General features: G+C 37.6%; 1 protein-coding gene across 4 annotated transcripts in view; it reads left to right on the top strand.

Annotated features, from left to right (window-relative positions):
• The window catches only part of CDK14 (cyclin dependent kinase 14), a 542,302-nt gene that overhangs the window by 489,544 nt on the left and 32,826 nt on the right, over window positions 1-19,932 (top strand). Inside the window, exon 15 of one of the 4 annotated variants that reach the window (XM_012779598.2) lies at window positions 16,143-16,238. The exons of the other annotated variants lie outside the window; for them this stretch is intronic. The gene's annotated coding sequence lies outside the window, so the exon portion shown is untranslated. Of the gene's footprint in view, window positions 1-16,142; window positions 16,239-19,932 lie in introns of those variants that run through there. 4 annotated transcript variants of the gene reach the window in all.

Below are 19,932 nucleotides of genomic sequence, written 5' to 3'. Positions count from 1 at the left end.
GCTGTTTTCAAACACAACTTCAAGTTCTTTTTACTCTGTAAGTTACACTTTTTAAAAACTTGTGAAGCAGTTAGTCCTCTAAGTCACGCAATAACAGATCTTTGTTTCTCATTTATTATCATCTTCGGCACAGTTGCCTAAGCATTTGGTTCATGTAACCATTAAAAATGCATGAACAAAAAATGCTGCAAAATAAACAAGGCTGCAATGTTTTATGTAATAATCACTTACCAAGTCTCCCCTTTGAAACTGAAGCCATTTTTGTGTCATTGAAGTATAGTAGAATGATCCATAAACAAGATTTCTGTTGGGTTTATATATTAAAACAGATGAAATCATTTTAAATAAAATGTTAAAAGCATGTACTTCCTAGCTTGATCCAAAAAACATTCATCGTCCATCCAAAATTGAAAAAACAAAATAAAACTGAGTTTTGATTCCCAATTTATTTTCTGGGTAAACCTGGAAAGACATTTTCAGATATAAAAACTCAGTCACTCATGTAAATCACGTCCTATTTCATTCCACTTTGTACAAGTTGTTTTCTTGTAATCATCTCACTGTTCTTAACGTTTTAAGCTTATTGGCACTCATGTAGCACCTTCTAACTTTCTATGTGACTCTTGCTGAAACTGGCTAGCAGATCGTTCGCTGCTAGTTACCTGCTACTGGTGTTTCCCATCACCTTTAAAGTACAACATGTTTTGTTTTGTTTTTGAATTTAATTTGAAATGTAATTTCCCTGTGGGTCTAGTCTACCTGACTTTGCATTCAGTCATTGTGAGGTTGATTTTTCCCCAAAACATGTGTTTGGGTAGTTTTTAAATCTCTTCATTAGATTTGGCTTAAACTCTCCTTTCTCCTGTTTTCCATTATTTCTTGGGTGCCCAGCACAGCACTGAGCCCAGATGGATTCTTTATAACGGCTGTTTGACAACGATTTGAAGGAGGGAGAGAGGAGATTCTTTTTTTCTCTCTCTCTCGCCTACAGCTGCTCTCAATATGGCTCACCATTACTGAAAGGAAATGAATAAAGATGAGTTATCTGAACTGAAAATCAGCCGCAGAGCAGAAGCAATTCATACTCCCCAACCCATCCATGAATCCAGTGGGGAAAAGGAAGCCATTGCCATCATTTATTTATTCATATATTTTTAATGGTGGGAGGATTATTTTTTAAATCTTGTACCTTTGAGTAGTGGCCATTTGGAGCATTTGTGAAAAGCCATATGGTTTCAAATGAGATTCCCGTCACATTCTGTGCATTTGAAACCATTTATGCTGAGCCTCTTGGCACGGTCAGCACTTGGAGCATGAGCAGATCCATAAAACACTGTAGACAAAACTAAAGAACATGCAAATAGCATTTAAGGAAATGTTGGTGGTTTGAAATGCCATTTTTGGATCAGCCTTCATATTTAGATCAGGCTGCACAACCTATATTTTATTTTAAGCAGCTATCATTTTCATATTTTGTGCATTACATGTCTCTAGTAATTAATTTCCATCCTTGTAACTTAGGTATCTTAAGTGCTCAAAGACAGTTCAAACAGGGAAACATGGGGAATGAGGGTTTTGAATTTGGGTCTAGATAAAATGAAGGGTAAAGTTCATCAAGGAAGTTGCCAAGTCATGTTTCATGCTTTGTCTTTCTCTTCGAGAAGACTCTGTGTATGAAAGTCAGTTTATAGCTAGAATTATCTCATTTTTCCTGAGAGTTTGGGATATGAACACCTAAACTCTGGCCACACTCAGATTTTATCTATATTGAGCAAGAGGCTCACTGTGGCTTGTTCTTCAAAGGCCCCATAATGCTTCTAGTTATACTTCATATTCATTCAGACCTGGGTTTAAATCCCAGCAACATCATTTCTTGCTAACTGTGCATCCATGGGCAAGTGACTAAATCTCTCTGAGGTTTATTTATTATTTGATTTATTTTATTTTATTTTTTATTATTTCAGCATATTATGGGGGTACAAATGTTAAGGTTACGTATATTGCCCTTGACCCCCCTCCCCCCTCAAGTCAGAGCTTCAAGCGTGACCATGCCCCAGATGGTGAGCATTGCATTCACTATGTATGTATATGCCCATCCCCTCCTTCTCCCCCCTCCCACCTGCCCAACACCCAATAAATGTTATTTCTGTATCTCCACTTAGGTGTTGATCAGTGAAACCAATTTGCTGGTGAGTACATGTGGTGCTGGTTTTTCCATTCTTGCAATACTTCACTTAGTAGAATGGATTCCAGCTCTATCCAGGAAAATACAAGAGGTGCTATCTCACCATTGTTTCTTATAGCTGAATAGTATTCCATAGTATACATATACCACATTTTATTAATCTACTCATGTGTTGATGGGCACTTGGGTTGTTTCCACAACTTTGCAATTGTGCATTGTGCTACTATAAACATTCAAGTGCAGGTGTCTTTTTTATAAAATGTCTTTTGTTCTTTTGGGTAGATGCCCAGTAGTGGGATTGCTGGATAAAATGGTAGATCTATTTGAATCGCTTTAAGGTATCTCCATATTGCTTTTCACAGAGGTTGCACTAATTTGCAATCCCACCAGCAGTGTAGGAGTGCTCCTATCTCTCCACATCCATGACAACATTTATTGTTTGGGGACTTTTTGATAAAGGTCATTCTTACTGGAGATAAGTGATATTTCATTGTAGTTTTGATTTGCGTTTCCCTAATGATTAGAGATGTTGAGCATTTTTTCATATGTTTGTTGGCCATTATTCTGTCTTCTTTTAAAAAGTTTCTGTTCATGTTCTTTGCCCACTTTATGATAGGGTTGTTTGATTTTTTCTTGCTGATTTTCCTGAGTTCTAAATAGATTCTAGTTATCAGCCCCTTATGGGATGTGTAGCATGCAAAAATTTTCTCCCATTTTGTAGGTTGTCTGTTTGCTGTCATGACAGTTTCTTTGGCTGTGCAGAAGCTTTTTAGTTTGATCAGGTCCCATTTATTTATTTTTGTTGTTGTTGTGATTGCCTTTGGGGTCTTCTTCATAAATTCTTTGCCTAGGCCAATGTCTAGAAGAGTATTTCCAACGTTTTCCTATAGAATTCTAATAGTTTCATACCTTAGGTTTAAGTCTGTTACCCAGCATGAGTTGATTTTTGTGAGAGGTGAAAGGTGTGGATCTTGCTTCAGTCTTCTACATGTGGCTATCCAGTTTTCCCAGCACCATTTATTGAATAAGGATTCTTTTCCCCAGTGTATGTTTTTGTCTCTTTGTCAAAGATGAGATGGCTATATGAGGATAGTTTTATATCTGGGTTCTCAGTTCTGTTCTACTGGTCAGTGTCCCTATTCTTGTGCCAATACTAAGCTGATTTAATTACTACAGCCTTGGAGTATTGTTTGAAATCTGACAAATTGATACCTCCCATTTTGTTTTTGTTGCCTAGAATTGCTTTTGCTATACGGGGTCTTCTCTGGTTCCATATGAAGCGTAAAATATTTTTTCTATATCTATGAAAAATGATGTTGGTATTTTAATAGGGATTGCATTGAATCTGTAGATCACTTTGGTAGTATAGATATTTTAACAATATTGATTCTGCCGATCCATGAGCATGGTATGGATTTCCATCTGTTTATGTTCTCTGCTATTTCTTTCCTCAGTGTTTCATAGTTCTCCCTGTAGAGGTCGTTTACCTCCCTAGTTAAGTATATTCCTAGGTACTTTATTTTCTTTGTTGCTATTGTGAAGGGTATTGATCTTTGATCTGAGTCTCGATTTGACTGTTATTGGCGTATAGGAATGCCTCAGATTTATTTCTTCATTTCCAAGTATTGATGATAATACTGATATTAAAAAGCTGTTATTGAGAATCACATATGAGAAGAAGGATGTCAAGTGCCTCATCTTACCTGAGAGCATTGAGGCATGTGGTATGGCCATTGGCAGTTCTGGTTCCAAGGTCAACTTTCTGGGTTTGAATGCCAGCTCTGACACTTACTAACTCTGTATCCCCCATTTCCTCATCTAGACAATGATGGTAATCATATTCACACCCATAGACGTGTGATGAGAAGTGACAGAGGCAACACATGTAAAGCACTTAGACTAGCACCTGCCTGGCACATGGAAAGTTCTCAACACTCTCACATGCTGACCTTGAAGGATGGCTGGGCCAATGGAGGTTAATGTCTACGATTCCTCGCACTTCGTGAACAAACAACACGTGGTAGCTGCCATCCCTGTCATCTGGTGTGGAGTCCCACCTCACAGTGAATTTTCTTGACCAGATAGCTGGTCCCTCACAGCCACAAGACCATCTGGTCTGGCAGTTACCATCTATGATGACACTGTACTTCTTCAAAGCCATGATGAGTTCTACAGCTCCCAAGAAACTTTTCTTTTTGTCATGGTATTGATTTGCCAAACGCAGAATGTTTTGACATCCATGTAGGCTACTGCACTTCCAGACTGGTTATGTTAGAGATGTGGAATTGGTCACAATTTACATATTAATGGAATATGAAACATTCTTTAATTTCCAAGAATTTTCTCTGCAAAGTAATGTGTCCTTCCCCAAATAAGTTACATTATATTGAAAATTGCCATAGAAAAGGACTGTGAGAGGCATTCCAGGTTAGGTGTGTGAATGAGTGGCCCTTCTCCCCTGACAGAAGTAAAGACCTGATAGGCAGAGGGTTGACACCTTTGTCTAGCTTAGAAACAGTCAGGTCACAGGAGATATTTAATACCCTGGCTGTCTAGAGGCAACTCAGAAAAATTATGTTCTTAAACGTCAGGACTCCAAAAGAGAATGGAAATTCTGTTGTATTTCAATGATTTGCCTTTCCCAGGAAGAGAAAACTATTAATATCTGTGAATGCTTTATTTAATACCCAACAAATGTGACATGCTGCTGATAGAAAGAAATGCCTATTTCAATTTTGTGCTTCATGGTAATAGAACAATACAGAGTTGATATTGTAGCAACTAGGCTCCAAAAGTGTCCTTCTAATGAAAAACAGCAGTGTTTGAGCAAATATTTTCTGGCATCTTTATATTTCCTTTAACTAGAAACAGAGAAAATGCTGGCCTGGTGTCATGACTATGGGATACTGTGTTTTTTAACTGAAAACAAATTGTGGAAATAGTTTTGCCAAGAAAAATGAAGGTGGTTAGAAGGTATGGAATCAAGGACTTCAGGCTGCTCATATCTAAGAGCCTCATGGTGTAGATCTACTACCTAAAGGGTTCAGCATGGTACTACTGTTGTCTGCTGTTATTTTCTAAGATATCACTTAATCCCCTTTTCCCTAGTGCCTCAGTGGTGAAAAAGAGCATTCTGTACATATGGATAAGTTAATGTCATGAGAATCATGAACACTTAGAAATTTGGCAATATCTGAAATCTAAATTAGGTCTAATTATCAATTGCCCATAGCCAATTGATTATTCAAAATCTATATTATCTAAAAAGTGCTGTCCCAAGCTTGTTGGCTAGACTGGGAGCAGAGGCTGTGCCCAGCCATAAGGGGAAGTAGGACTGCCCCATGGACTCAAGGGTACAGTGATCTCAATGAGAGAGAGAAGGAAACAAAGTTGGACAGAAGGCAGCAGTCTGAGTTGTGCGTCACAACCAAGGATCTGCCAGAAAACAGGCGGTGGGGCCAAAGCTGGTGTTACTAGCTCAGGATAGGAGTTTCCAAGTGTGACTTGATGGTAGGTTCTGGAGTATGTCTGTGGTGGTATTTACAGGACACCTGCAGCATCAGTCACAGTGAGGGAGCCATAGAGGCACAGCAATAGATCTGATGAGCTCCAGTTTTCCTCTAGTTTCCAGCTTCTTGATTATAAACTACTTTTTCAATGCACAGTGTAATGGGAAGATATTTTTTACATGGGCTAACAGGATCCGAATTCATATGAAGAAGAAGCCTTTGTCTGAAGAAATATCCATTAGAGATCACATTTAGAAATGAGATCCACCTAGGGTGAGAAAATGAGGTGATGTGAAGATTACTCTAGAAAATATGAATTACTTTGTCCAGGAGAAAGAAAATGAAGACAAAAGAAAACAAAAAATAATGGGAGAAAAGAGTCATCTGGGTGGCAAAAGACCATGTGCCCTTGGCTCTACCTTCCCTAAATCTTCAGCAGCTTCCACTAAAAGCATCTGTTGTGTGCTGGAGTTCACTGTGCCTGACCCATCCCAGCAGATGAGGAGAGGACCAGAACCCGGTATCCTAAGAGCATGAGTACCACCTTCACATGGAATTTATAGCAATATTGCAGGCTGTGGACTCCCAAGGGCTGAGCAATTGTCAGGGTCCCTACCAGTTTTACCCAGACATAAAGGGCAGACAAGTTCCCAGCCACTATCTGAGTAATATATGTATAAAGGTTGTGTTAAGATAGGGAGGGGATATAAATTCAAATAAGTGACTTGCAGTCCATAAATACTTTATTGAAATGTTCATTTCAACAGGGGACTGAAACCTATAGCCACAATTTAGTTTGTAGTTAGCTGTTGATTTTACTTGTCCAGATTTATAGGTAATCAAATATTCATTATGTATGTTTTTAAAGATTTGTCTTTGCCTATTTCAGACTCCTTTTACCATATTCCATACTTGCTATTTCCTTTTATATTTTTTATTAATATATATTTAACAACCCTATTTATGTACATGGATGTTATGGATTTTACAAAGTATGAGGGGTCACTGTAAAGTAATACAATTGCTCTTACAGGACATACATAAAACTCTACACTTCTTTTTTCTATGATTATAAGTATTACATATTTATACCAGAGTTTATCATGTGGTTGGGAGGAAGCTCACAAATACACACACACTCTCTCTCAATAAAAAAGACAAAATAAAGTACTGATTATCTCCAGAATCACTGATCTCCAAGAGCTGCCAGTCTAGCTGGGGAGGGAAATAGATGTGGAGATCCACAAAAACTAGAAAGACAAGTCATGGGAGAAGCAATGTGAAGAGATATGGGCAACTGATGTCAAAACTGTGAGCAATCAGGGCAAAACTGACTTGGAAGACTCCTGGTGGAGATGGCATTTGATCTGGGTCTGGACAGGTTGGTTAGGATTTTGGCTATTATGGGGTAGAAGTGGGCAGTAGACGAAGAGGAAGCAGGCAGCAGCTGCCTGGGCACAGAAATCAGTGGTGAGATAGCCAAGATCTGCCTAGATGGCATCACAGGCTAGAGATTGGATTTCTTAGAAAGAATGGGATGTACAGCAAGAAAAACTGAATTTACTTCTTCTGGAAATCATATAATTTACAGTATATGCCAAGAAAAATCTGAGCGGTGAGGTTCCTGAAATATGAGGTTTATTGCTCAGAATGGTAGGTTTTGTACACTACCAGAGCAGAATGAGAAATAACTTTATATCTTGATTACAGACAACAGACACAGGCTAGCCCTAAAAATGGCTGTGGAGTGAAGGTACCAGAATGAGGCTTTTATAGTAAAGTCATCATTCTCTCTGTTACTTTCATTATATTGCTTTGTTAACAAATCCTTATCTTTACTACTTCAAAACAATTTAAGGCAGACAACTTCTAAGTAATACGTAAATCTAGATGCACCTTAAATGACTTAAAAATCTAAGATATCATTGCAAAATAAATACTTAAATTGAGTATTAAAACAACAAATCTATAGATACTGCTAAATTCTTCTTGGCTTTCAGGACATGGCTAGAACATAATAAATAAAATATTTTTTATTTATTTTTATTTATTTATTTATATCTGTGAAAAACATTTATTCTGAGAATCTAAAATCTGGACTAATATTGGACTTTAGAAAAAGCCTACAGAGAATTTTGTTGTTTCTTCCCTTAACACATTAACAATATAATAATAAGGAGAAAGAAAATAAAAACCTCATAAAAATATTGCTTCAGTTGGTCTGTAGTTATGTGATTTAAAATATTCCTGTTCTGTTGAGGTATGAGCTGCAAACTTTGGTAAAGTTAGAAAAGTTACCAAACCATGCCAAAAAAATACAAAACAAAACAAAGACAACCAAAACCCTAAGTTATATCTTTCTTGGTTCATATACAGTAACTACAAAAAAAAATTCATTTAGAAAAAGTATTCATTTAAAAAAAAATTCCTTCTTGTATTTCTCAATTGTTAAGTTAAAAAAAAATTGAATTTTTAAGGATCTATAAACTCAAACCATCCCCATGCATCCACCCAGTGTCAGGAAGAACTGGATGATCACAGTTTTTAGAATCTGGTTGGCATTTGGCAGTAAATTCAGTGCTAAAAACAAGAGAGCCTCATCTTTAGAAAGAGCAAACGAACCGAAGGCACTTGAACATGGCTTTGTGTGTGAGCTTCTATGACCTCCTATGAGGGTCTTAGTTCTCCCCTCAATTTGTAAGCCAGTAATTTTTATTAACAAATCATAAAATGACATGTCAACATGAAATTAATTTAGGTATATTTTTAATATAACACTAAAGTAGTAAAATCTCCACAGAAGTCGGGAAAGCAAATTAGTTATTCTGCCTTTTCCAAGCTTGATACTTAAGAAAGATTAACTTTTCTCTTGGTATCTCAAATGTTTGTTATTTTTTAAAAACTCATGAAAGAAAGGCACATGAAAGAGAACAGTTCCACTGCCTTCTCTGGCAGACCAGTGGCATTAGCTTGGACAGACTTGTTGGAAAACCCTCAGTGGAGGACTTAATAACACATAGAAACATTAGATTATTGTAAATTCTGACAGTATTGGTCTTCTTTCAGAGGAGCATCTTCTCAAAGCAACCCAATGAAAACATCCAAGCTTAAGTTTTCAAAAACTCCTGTTTAGATTCCATTGTTCAAAGTTGACTCCATTCAGTCACTCAGTACATTTTTATTTATTGTCTCTCTTTTTTTTAATTTTGTTTTTTCTTATATCAGCATATTATGGGAGCACAAATGTTTAGGTTAGATATATTGCCTATGCTTCACCCAAGTCAGAGCCACAAGCATGTCTATCCCCCCAGATGGTGTGCACTGTACCCATTAGGTGTGAATATACCAATCCCCTCCTTCCCCCTCCATCTCCCACCTGCCTGACACCTAATGAATGTTACTACTATATGTGCACTTAAGTGTTGATCAGTGTCAATTTGATGGTGAGTACATGTGGTGCTTGTATTTATTGTCTCTTATGTACAAGACATTATACTGAGTATAATGGTCTCTCTAAGCACCAATTTCTCTAAAAGTATGTATTAATGAGTACCTTTTCATTTTTTGTATTTTTTTCCACATAGTCCTAGTAATCACATAAGCCTTGTATTTAAATGAAGTGATTGTTTTGTTTGTTTCAGTGATACATTTAAATTTCTTTCACTTATAGAAAGCCTCAGGTCACAGGAGGAAAAGGCCTTTTTTGGAGAGGAAGGGACAAGTAGGAGGTAGGAAACTGACTGGGGAGTCCACACTTGGGGAGTGATTGGTCCTGAGAAGATGCCAGGGGAGGAACAAATAGAAGAAAGTTACTGTGAACTGGGCAGGAAGGGAGGAGGAAGAGGAGCCGGGGATTCTGGGGCACCTGTAGGCCTAGGGTGATGACACAGAGCAGGCCCCAGGTCAGATGACTAGGGCCAAATCCCAGCCTTACCACTTACCGACTCTTGGGGGAGGTATTTGCCTTCTTTATGCTTCTGGTTCCTCATTTATCAAATGGAGAAAATAATAGTAACAGTAATAATACCTGCGTCATAGGATTGTTTTGAGTATTGTATTAAATGGATTAAATTAACACACTTAAAGTACTTAGAATGGAGTGGGGCACATAGTGAGCAATCAGTAAACGTTAGCCATATTGTTATGATTGTAGTTACAGGTCCTCTTGGAGAAGGGGCGTGTCATCAGAGAAGGCAGCCCCAGCTCAGAGGTGTGGTATTGCCAGTGCCGTCTCAGACTCCCTTCCCTGGGACACGTTGTGCTCCCTAAGTGCATAATATTATCAATTGTGCATTTATTATACTTACATAATTATTCCTCAGTTATCATCTCTTTCTTCAAAACACCCAATTTACCTATATGTTCCGAAATTAATACTTGGACGATTCGTTCACATTGCTGCTAATGGCGATGACAGGAATTCTCCCCCCCCACCAACGAGGTATTAGTCAGATTTTATTACATGTGGGTTATACAAGCCTGTAGGAGGTGAAAGCAGTTAAGAAGATCTTGCCAGAGTATAACAGTATTATCCCCTTGAGCCCCTGACATTGATCTTCATGTCCACTCCGTCTTGCTGGTCCAGGCAGCCTGGAATAAATTGGTGCAAGGACATGCCCAGGTCCTTTAGAAGCCAGTGCTGGGCTTGATGAAGCTGCTGGCAGTACTGCAATGGAAGCATTCCTAATAATGGTCAAGAATTTTTAAATTGAGGAGTTTGGGTCCAAGGGGAAAATATCACTGTAGTTATTATGAATTGTTTATATATGATTTTTAATTGGCAAGTCATAATTGTGTACATACATGGGGGACAATGTGCTGATTTAATATATGTATACAATGTGGAATGATTAAATTAAGCTAATTAACATAGCTTTCACCTCACTTATCATTTTTTTTGTGTTAGATATTTGAAATTTACTCTCGTTGTTTTGAAATATACATTATTATTAACTATAGTCACCCTACTGTGCAATAGATCTCAAAATGTATTTCTCCTAACTGAAACTTTGCACCTTTTGACCAACAACTCCTCATTCCCTCCCTCACCCCACCCCCCCAGCCTTTGGTGTTATTCTGAATTATTTAAGAATGAGATGATGCATATAAGAAAAATTTTAGATAAATAGATTTTGCAACTTTAGGTGCAGAAACAAGTTGTTGTCATAACCATTTTGGTGAAGAAGATGGGTAGGCAGTTGATTCAGACTTTGGGGTCAAAAGCATGTACTTGAGTTTTGCATGTAACACCTGCTAGTTGTGTGATCATATTGTATTTATACTGTCTAAGTCATAGTGTCCTCATTTTAAAATTATGAGTTGGATTAAAAGTATCCACCTCAGAGGGAAGCTATAAGGATAGATGCTAGCAGTGGCAGACAGCATACAACATTATTTACATAGCAGAACATTGGAAACACATGAAATGTCCAATAATAGGCGAATGCTTGAATAAATTATGGCATAGCCATATGATGTTCATTATTAGCAGCCATTCCTTCACTAACGCACAGATGATTACAATCAGCTGAGATCCCAAACTATGAGGAAGTCTTAACCTTGTGTAGTGAAAATAATTATAATAGCTCATATCATATGGTGCATATATGCCAGGCCCTGTGTAAGTCCTATACATATTACTCATTAAATCCTCACAACAGCCCTAAGACAGAGCTACTGTTGTCATCTCCATTTAATACAGGAGGCTACTGGGGTAAAATAAGTTTAAGAAATAAGTCCAGCTAGTAAGCAACCAGGCCAGAATCAAGGTGAAGGAAGTGGGGGATGTGCGTGCAAGTTAGGAAGTGGGGTAGATGAAAGATGGCTCCTCCAAGTCTCGTGGTGCTCTGTGATTTCCCAGACAAATGTAAAAAGATCTGGCTGCATTGCAGATGAATAAAACACACCATTATTGCGTTGCTGGCATAACAGCAGCTGGCCCAGAGTACAAATGGAAACCATCACACTCAGGGTGGAAAGCCCTTCAAGTATGGAGATTGGCAGCAGATGATTCTGCACACCCACTTTCCAATCGCAGACCGTTTTCTGCCTGCCTGTTCTACGCTGCCTGCCTTTATTGAACGCAAACTGTGACGTACTGAAGGAATCCAAGATAAATTTGTAAAACATCATGTCATACCCTTTCTAGTCCCAGTATCCCCTGGTGATCCAAGGTTGGGGTCTAAAAAAATAGAACAGAAGAGAGAAGAAGCAGCAGACACCAACGTGCCACAGATACGCATAGAGTGAAGGAGATATTTTTGTTTAAAAGACAGACAGCTGAGAAACAGTTATTTGATCCCTGCTGCTTGAGGGACAGTAGGGAAAGAAAGGTATTTTTGTGATCGCTCTTCAGCGTTCCCTATGCGGCACGGTTCATACAGTCACAACAAAAACCCAAGCTCTAATAATACATTGCAACCAACCGCAGATATGTTGCAAGCATTATGCACAGTAGTAACGAACATTCAGCTTCCTTTTGATTACTTCCAGGCCTGTGACATTTAGATTGCAGCACATTTCTTCCAACCTCAGCAAATTCACAGAGTCAACAGCATACATCTAATAATCATGTGCTGACAGAGAAACTCTAAGGAGTTGGTGCCATTTGTCTGTCTTGCATCATAGTAAGGGTAGTAGAGTAAAAAAAGCACTGCATTAGGAATCCAAAGACATGAGTTTTGGACTAAATTTAACCTTGTCACCAACTAGCTGTGACCTTGAGCATGTCATTTAATCTCTGTGTGGCCTCTGGTTCATCATCCTGTGAAATAAGGACAGAGTTTTGTGTCTCCAGGACCCACTTTCAACTCCAGTATTCTGTGCTAAGTCATCATCGGTGAGTTCTGGCCAATATTAGTTTCAAAAGGAAATCATGCTGATCACATTCATTCCATTGAGGAAAATCAGAGAGCAAGAAGACCAAGAAAGTGGACATCCCAGATGCCCAGATGCTTTTATTGTTCACTCATCAACTGGGGCTGGCTCAAATAGTTCTCAAAGTAAGCCATGCATAACTTTGCTAAAAGAGGAAGTGAGAATGTGTAACTTGCATTTGAATGATTTAAATGTTAAATGCCTCTGCATTGTTTTTATTTATCAAGTTATCTCTATGGCATTATCACTATCAAAGTTAATCACAGCTTCATTGAGAAATATAAATGAATTTTTTTTACTTTTGTTCTATTTCAACATACTTGAAAATTAGTGATTCGTACATTTGGTCAGCAAATGCATACTTTTTAAGCAAATCAACATATGGAGAGAGAGCAGTTTTCAGTGTTTTCCTCTACTTGTACATGTGGGTGCCTTTCATTGTTAACTACACCACGTTACACAAACCCACTGTCACAAATGGACTGTTTGCTAATGGCCAATTTCCCTAATTAAAAGGTGTGTTACTGACAGCCTCATGTGTAGGAGGTCTCATGTAGAGAGACTTATGAAATGCATTTCTGGATTTCTATATTTTTTTTTTCACAAAAGTCTAACAAATTCATGTAGTCAAATCTTAGGAAAGGAAGTATGTTTAGTAGCTTGAGCCTGCTGTCCATACAGGCTCTTTGTGTCTTCTGTGAGAGACCAAATATCATCCCAGTGGACCTGACCTAGTTGAACATAAATACACCATTGAGAAGCAACTGGCTTCAGAATTAATAAAGCTTATAAATAAATAGGATGGCCTTGTGAAGAGGCTAAAGTTGAAGTGCCTATTAATTAATCTTTTAGAAGCAATACAGTAGCATGCAAAAATCTATAAAATGAAATTGTTTTGTAGAAGGCAGTTAGATTATTCATATTTTGCAAGATTAGAAAATGTGTTTAACCTAGAGTGTGATCATAGTGCAGAGTCTTGTATTTTTTTGTAAGGTGCTGATCCAGCCTACAAGCATCCAAGTAATTTGGCATTTTCACTTTTTATTCATAAGGTCTCTGAGTATGTGTGAATGTGTTTGTAAATGTATCTCAATTTCAGTTTTTGTTATTCATAGAGTACATACAATGGTCCTTCTGACTAGCCCCAACAACACAACTCAATCTGTGTCCGAATTGATTACTATTAAAATTTAGAGAGCTGAGCAGTCTCTGTGCTCTTGGGCCTGCTGGTGAAGTTCATGAAAGAATCACCAATCAGGGCAACCATCTAAACCCTCACTTGATTTGATAATCTTATCCAGAAAAGAGGAATATTTTTCAGTCCTTGCTCACCTAAGCAGAATTCTAAGAAGTAACCATAAAAGATGAGACAGAGAATTATAATTGGGTCTTTGGTCTAGACAAATTGTACTGTGTCTTTTGAGTTTTTATTTTAAATCCCACCAAAAGGTCACTGGATACAAAGACAATCTTTGAGTTTATTGAAGGGAAAGCTACAAAGCTGTTATATGTAGCTTTGTTATATGATGCTCAATCTATACCTATTTGTATTTCACACTCTGTTTTATCACCCAACAACAGACAAAATGGAATTCAATCTAACAATTTCTTTACTGTCTTTTAAAGATTTTCTTCAAGAACTTATTTACAAACAATGAGGAAGAATATTTCTAATTTAAAAAAATAATAATAAAAAACAAAGCCTCCTGTCCTCCACATTTGCCTTATTCTGAGGTGTCTTTTCTGTGTCCCCGGGTGGCAAATGTTAGAGGCACATCTCAAGTTGCAATTCCCCTGAATGAATGTCATAAGGTCTCATTTCAGCTTCCTCCCCTGGGAGGTGCATTTGTGCCGTGGCAGCCATTGCTGCATTCACTCTGAAACAATTAGCAGCCCAGCTGACCGTGACAATGTTGAGGGAGTCACGGCCCCGGTGTGAACCAGACTTCGTGACACGCTGCATGTCAGAGCCATCTTCTGGGTGACGAGGTCTCAACGGATTTCTCAGTTTGGGATTCCAAATTGGCCAAGTGGATACCATGGCATTGCCCCAAATAATAGACTAGCTACAGGCCTCTGATGCAGAGAGAGGCCACCCACCCACAACCTGGGTGTGAATCCTAGGTCTGGAACTTTTGCAGTGCAAATCACTTCACCTCTCAGGGCATAATATTGCCATCTAAGAAATGGGGTGTAAAAATGACTATAAAAATGTCATTTACCTCAAGGGTCTAAAATGAAATAGTTTTGTAGACAGTGGTTGGCGGTTCACATTTTACAAGGTTAGAAAATGTATTTAACCCCAAATGAGATTATAACTGAGATTATAACGCAGAACCTTATATTTTCTGTAAGATGGTGATATAGCCTTAAAAGCTGATAATTGGGGCCACTATACATATAGTTATGTGAATTAAATTAACTTTTGTAACATGGTTAGAACAGTACCTGGCACATGGTAAACATTTTGTTAGTGTTAGATATTATTAATATAAATTCAGGTATATACTTATCACAGTCAAAGAATGCCTTACAGAAGTTATAATTAAGGAATTAAAATATAAGACACATTTTTTAGAACATTTTAAAATTTTACTTTTCAGGCATGGTGCTGTTTATATTTATTATCTTGTTAAACGATTACATGATGCCTTGGGGAACATGAATTTTACTCTGCTAAAAAGAAATTAGACAATAATTATTGAAGGAACAGATAGTTCCTATTTTTATACGTAGACCAAATATCCATTGGCACAAGTTACATTTCAATTTCTTAATTATCATACATTATACCATAATGCGGCATTCCTCTCAACATTTTAAGACTTTTCTCATTTAGGAATTCATTTTTTATTTACCCACCTTGGGAGGTAAATAAGACAGATATTGTTTCCAATTTACAAACTAGTGCATTAAAGTTTTGTGGAACTGGGGGAAGTGACCAGCCAGGGTTGTGAAACAACTTCATGGCCCAGGATCACGGCCTTGATCAGCCTTCTTCCCCGCCACTGTGCTGGGCCGTGGGCTCTGTCTGCTTCATCAGACATCTGCTCCACAGTCATTTCCAAGAACAGAATAAAACCACCAGCCTCGCATGTTTTCCAAGCTATTGATTGTGCTCCTATTCTTCGTTCATCTTGGGGGTAATAAATCCATCCATTTAAAGACAAGAAGAATTCAGTGTTCAGCTATGGTCTGCTACACACATGTCCACTCTCCTTACAATTTCTTTGAACGAACACAGTAAAATCTATTGTACAGCTCACCGGTGTGATACCGCTTTGATAGACACTGAGTGACCTAATATACACACTCCAGTGTACTCTAATCTGTGGTCTCCCAGCTCCCACTCGGCAGGAATTCTGAGATGTTGATGGAACCCCGTGATTTAACAGAGCAGCCGGGCTGCCCTTTCACCCCTCACACTGGTTCTGACAGCTGCCTGCCATGTGTAGAGAAAACCTCACAGGCTGAAACCCTGTCACAGAGTAAAGGTCCCTGAATAAACATACAAGCATGATCATGCTACTACTCTAAAATTAAATTGTTGTTTTGTTTTGTTTTTTTAACAGAATTTGCAGTAGGGACATTTTACAGCTGAAGATCTGAAGCACCCCAAAGCGAGCCAAGTACCTTCTCCCTTTAAAAATAAAACAAAATAATACACACAGTGAGGCTGGTCTTGTTCACACTTATTTGAGTTACCAGTTTTTTCTCAAGTGGATTAAGCCAATTTACCAATGCCCAGGTTTTTCTCCTCTGAAACAGTAGTAACAAGCCTGCCAGAAATGATGTGCAGCATTTCCTGGCTTAGTTAGGAACTTGATTTGTGTTTAAGCTGTCAATTTAATCCACACTGCCTTTTTACTTTTATCAGGATATTCTTCAGGTAGAAAAGAATGGAAGGAGGCTTTAGGCATGACTACCGTCCTAAATATAAAGTTGGATAAAAAAAAAAAAAAAAATCCCTACTCGGCCCAAATAGCATTGTGCTTTATAATTCATTCTTTTCACATACAGTACCCTGCGTTATCATGGCTAATGTTTTCCTGCTGAGCTGCCATCATCTTTTGTCAAGCTGTCAGGGTATTAAATTGATGTACCTTCCACATTTGGATAGAGGTCATTATCCTGTTGCCTGGTTGCATTGCCTCTGCTGAGCAGGTTAACTGCTTGAGGTCTTTCATCTAGATAAATGTTTCGCCAGCACTTTTGCTCTGTGATGACATGAGCTGTTCCTTAGAGGTCAAATAGTGATGTTATGATAAGTTGTTCTGTGTGTGTTCACAGATACAGAAAGGACTGGAGTCCAAACTTCATAATAGGTCTAAAAATATTGATAAGTGCTCAGTTTAGCATATTTTTCCCCAAGATATTATATGTTGGTCTCTTTTTTAAAAGTATGCATATGTGTTAATTTTACATACAGAGAAAAATTTTGCTTCCAAGTATTTTACTCTTTCTGAATCATGAATGATTCTACTAAATGTGCCAGAATCTACCCTTTCATTCCGACGATGGCAGAAATAAATGACCATGGGTGTGTATAATTGATAATAGATAAAATTGTAATTTGCAGATTTTTAATATTAAAATAATATTTAGAGTGATGTGAAGACCACAATAATAGACCCTTTGATATACTGTTCACATAGGTAGATCGCTGTTAAGTGAAGAGATATAATTAAATTTTCTTTCAGTGAACATTGACTTGTTAATTTTAAACAATTTGTTTGCTTATATTCAATGATTTATAATGAAGAATATACCAAATAAAAAGGAACATAATTTTACATGATTTTATTATAACAAAATAACTTTTCTGAAAAACTTATTTTTGAATTCCCAGTTTTCAGACCAATTTTTTAAAATGAATTTCCAATCAAAGAAGACTTCGTCTTCATATTGGCCATGGCTTGTGTTTTTTTATGAGCTAAAAGATGCTTTTATGAGTAAGTGGGATAATTTTTTTTTTAAATCTTGGAGAAAATACTTCTTTTAAACTGTAAATACTTCTTTTAAAATGTAAACACAACAACACATGGAATTACATTTCTTGGCATTGCATAATTTGAGGCCAAGCTGCTTAATTTTAATCTTTGAATAACTGATTTTCTGTTTCTGAATGGTATAGTGTTATCTTTTAAAAATGCTTACTGTTATTTTCAACAATTGATTAGATTTTAAAATGTTTTATGATTGTTTTGTGAATTGAGGATCAGTTGTGTGCAGTCCACAAATTTTTCCATAAAACAAAATTTTTAGATCCTGCCTACAGGTACCATCTTGTCATTGAGCTTGGATTTAGTGAGACCAAACACAGTGATAGATCTATTCATTTACCTAATAATATCTGTTAGATGGTATAGAAACAAACATGAATGAGCCAATGAGTCCTGCTTTCACTGGAAGATTCTATATTCCCTTTCCTATTTATTGCTTATATTATCAACAGCACAGTTGCCCACGCTAAGCAGCCCAGCGTCTTCCATAAACTTGCCCTGTCTTTTTCCAGACATTCATTGAGCCACCAAGACCTGTCAATCTGCCTTCTAAATATTAAAATCCATTTTCTCTTCTCCATGCCACATTGTCTCCTATCCATGGTGGAGGCCCTCTTTATCCCTCATCTGCTTCCTATTAATAAATCGTCCCCCTGCCTCTGGTTACTCCTCTCCTCCCTGCCATCCATCGTCTTCACTACTAAAAGGGCTTTCTTTTCAAAACACCAATCTGATCAGTCACTTCCTGCTTAGAAGTGTTCCTCAGAGGGCAGGCGGTGTGGCTCATACCTGTAATCCTAGCACTCTGGGAAGCCGAGGTGGGTGGATTTCTTGACCTCAGGAGTTCGAAACCAGCCTGAGCAAGAGCGAGACCCTGTCTCTGCTAATAATAGAAAAAAAATAGCCAGTCAACTAAAATTTGAAACAAAAAATTGGGACTCCCTGGCTCGCGCCTGTAGTCCCATCTACTCCGAGGCTGAGGCAAGAGGGTCGCTTGAGCCCAGGAGTTTGAGGTTGCAGTGAGCTAGGCTCACACCACCACACTCACCCCGGCCCCACAACAAAGCAGGGAGACTCTGTCTCAAAAAAAAAAAAAAAAAAAGAAAGAAAGACATGTTCCTGAGTCTTGTTGGCTAGAGGAGGAAGTTAATAATTCTGAGGCCTACATGATGTGGCCCTCATTGCTTTTTCCAACTAATCCTTAAACCTCCGTGTCAGCCGCAGAGATGGTCAGGGTGCTAAACACACCTCACGTTCCCACACCTCAGGTCTTGGTTCCCTAGCCATGGAAATGCCCTCCTTCCTTAGTTCTCTAAGAAGCCCTGCCCCCTTTTTTTTTTTTTTTTTACTTCTCCAGGAAGAAGTAATTGTTCTTCCTATTTGACTTTGTACCTTCCGATTTCAAACAAATTTTATTTCATTAATTTATGTTTCCCTATAAAATTATGAATTCCTATGAGGTATGAACTAAGACGAGTGTACCCCTCTACACTCAAACTCTTTCCTAAATTTCCTATTTCGTGTCTAAAATTCATCTGCCTGAGAGCATGTGCTGCTTCTCCTTTTCTAATGACCTTTCTTCCCCTTTACCAAAAAATAATCCTCTCATCCATCTTATTCTTACCATGTAGCGTGATCTTGACCTGCACAAACTTCAAGTAACAAACAAAATCTTGGATCCACTTCTTGGTATCAAAAAAGCTTCCTTTGATCAAAGCACCCAGACTCATTCTAGTAATAAATACCTATACTGTTCTTCCAGAGGTACATCAGCTAACCTGGGGAGAAGTGAAGCAGTCTTCATCTACCTCATTAAGAGATGCAGTTCCACTAAAAGTTTAATTTTATGTTTAATAATTATTTTCAAATTTATACTATTTTATTAATTTGATCAATTATGTACCAATAATTATAATGATAATTCAACTCAGAAGAAAAATTTTTAATGATTTTTAATCTTATTGTCTTGGGAAATTTTTAAAATTTAAATTTATGCACATATTTATGCTATAAAGTATGATGGAGTGATAAAGAAGTTCTAGAATAAGAACACATTATATTAGGTTAAAATTCTATAAGGGAAGTGCAATGGAGGTACTAATTAAAGGAGAAAAGTATATGATGTAAAATTTCCAATTGCTAAAGAACAATTTATTCATACACTTTTTTAATGGGGGGGGTAGTGGATCAAGTTATACTCCATTGGACCCATTTTTGGAAATATTTTGTTTAAGTAAAATATACATATTATAATACCATCGTTACCACTTTTAAGTGTACAGACCAGTAGTAATAAATACATGTACATTCTTTTTTCCCCCTTCCTCTCCTCCTCCCCATTCCCCTTCCTGGCCTCTGA

This window comes from Microcebus murinus, chromosome 9 (assembly GCF_040939455.1).
Source record: "Microcebus murinus isolate Inina chromosome 9, M.murinus_Inina_mat1.0, whole genome shotgun sequence".
In the NCBI taxonomy this organism is placed as follows: Eukaryota; Metazoa; Chordata; class Mammalia; order Primates; family Cheirogaleidae; genus Microcebus; species Microcebus murinus.
The sequence above is the reverse complement of the archived record's forward strand: the minus strand, read 5'-3'. Positions and strand labels throughout refer to the sequence as shown.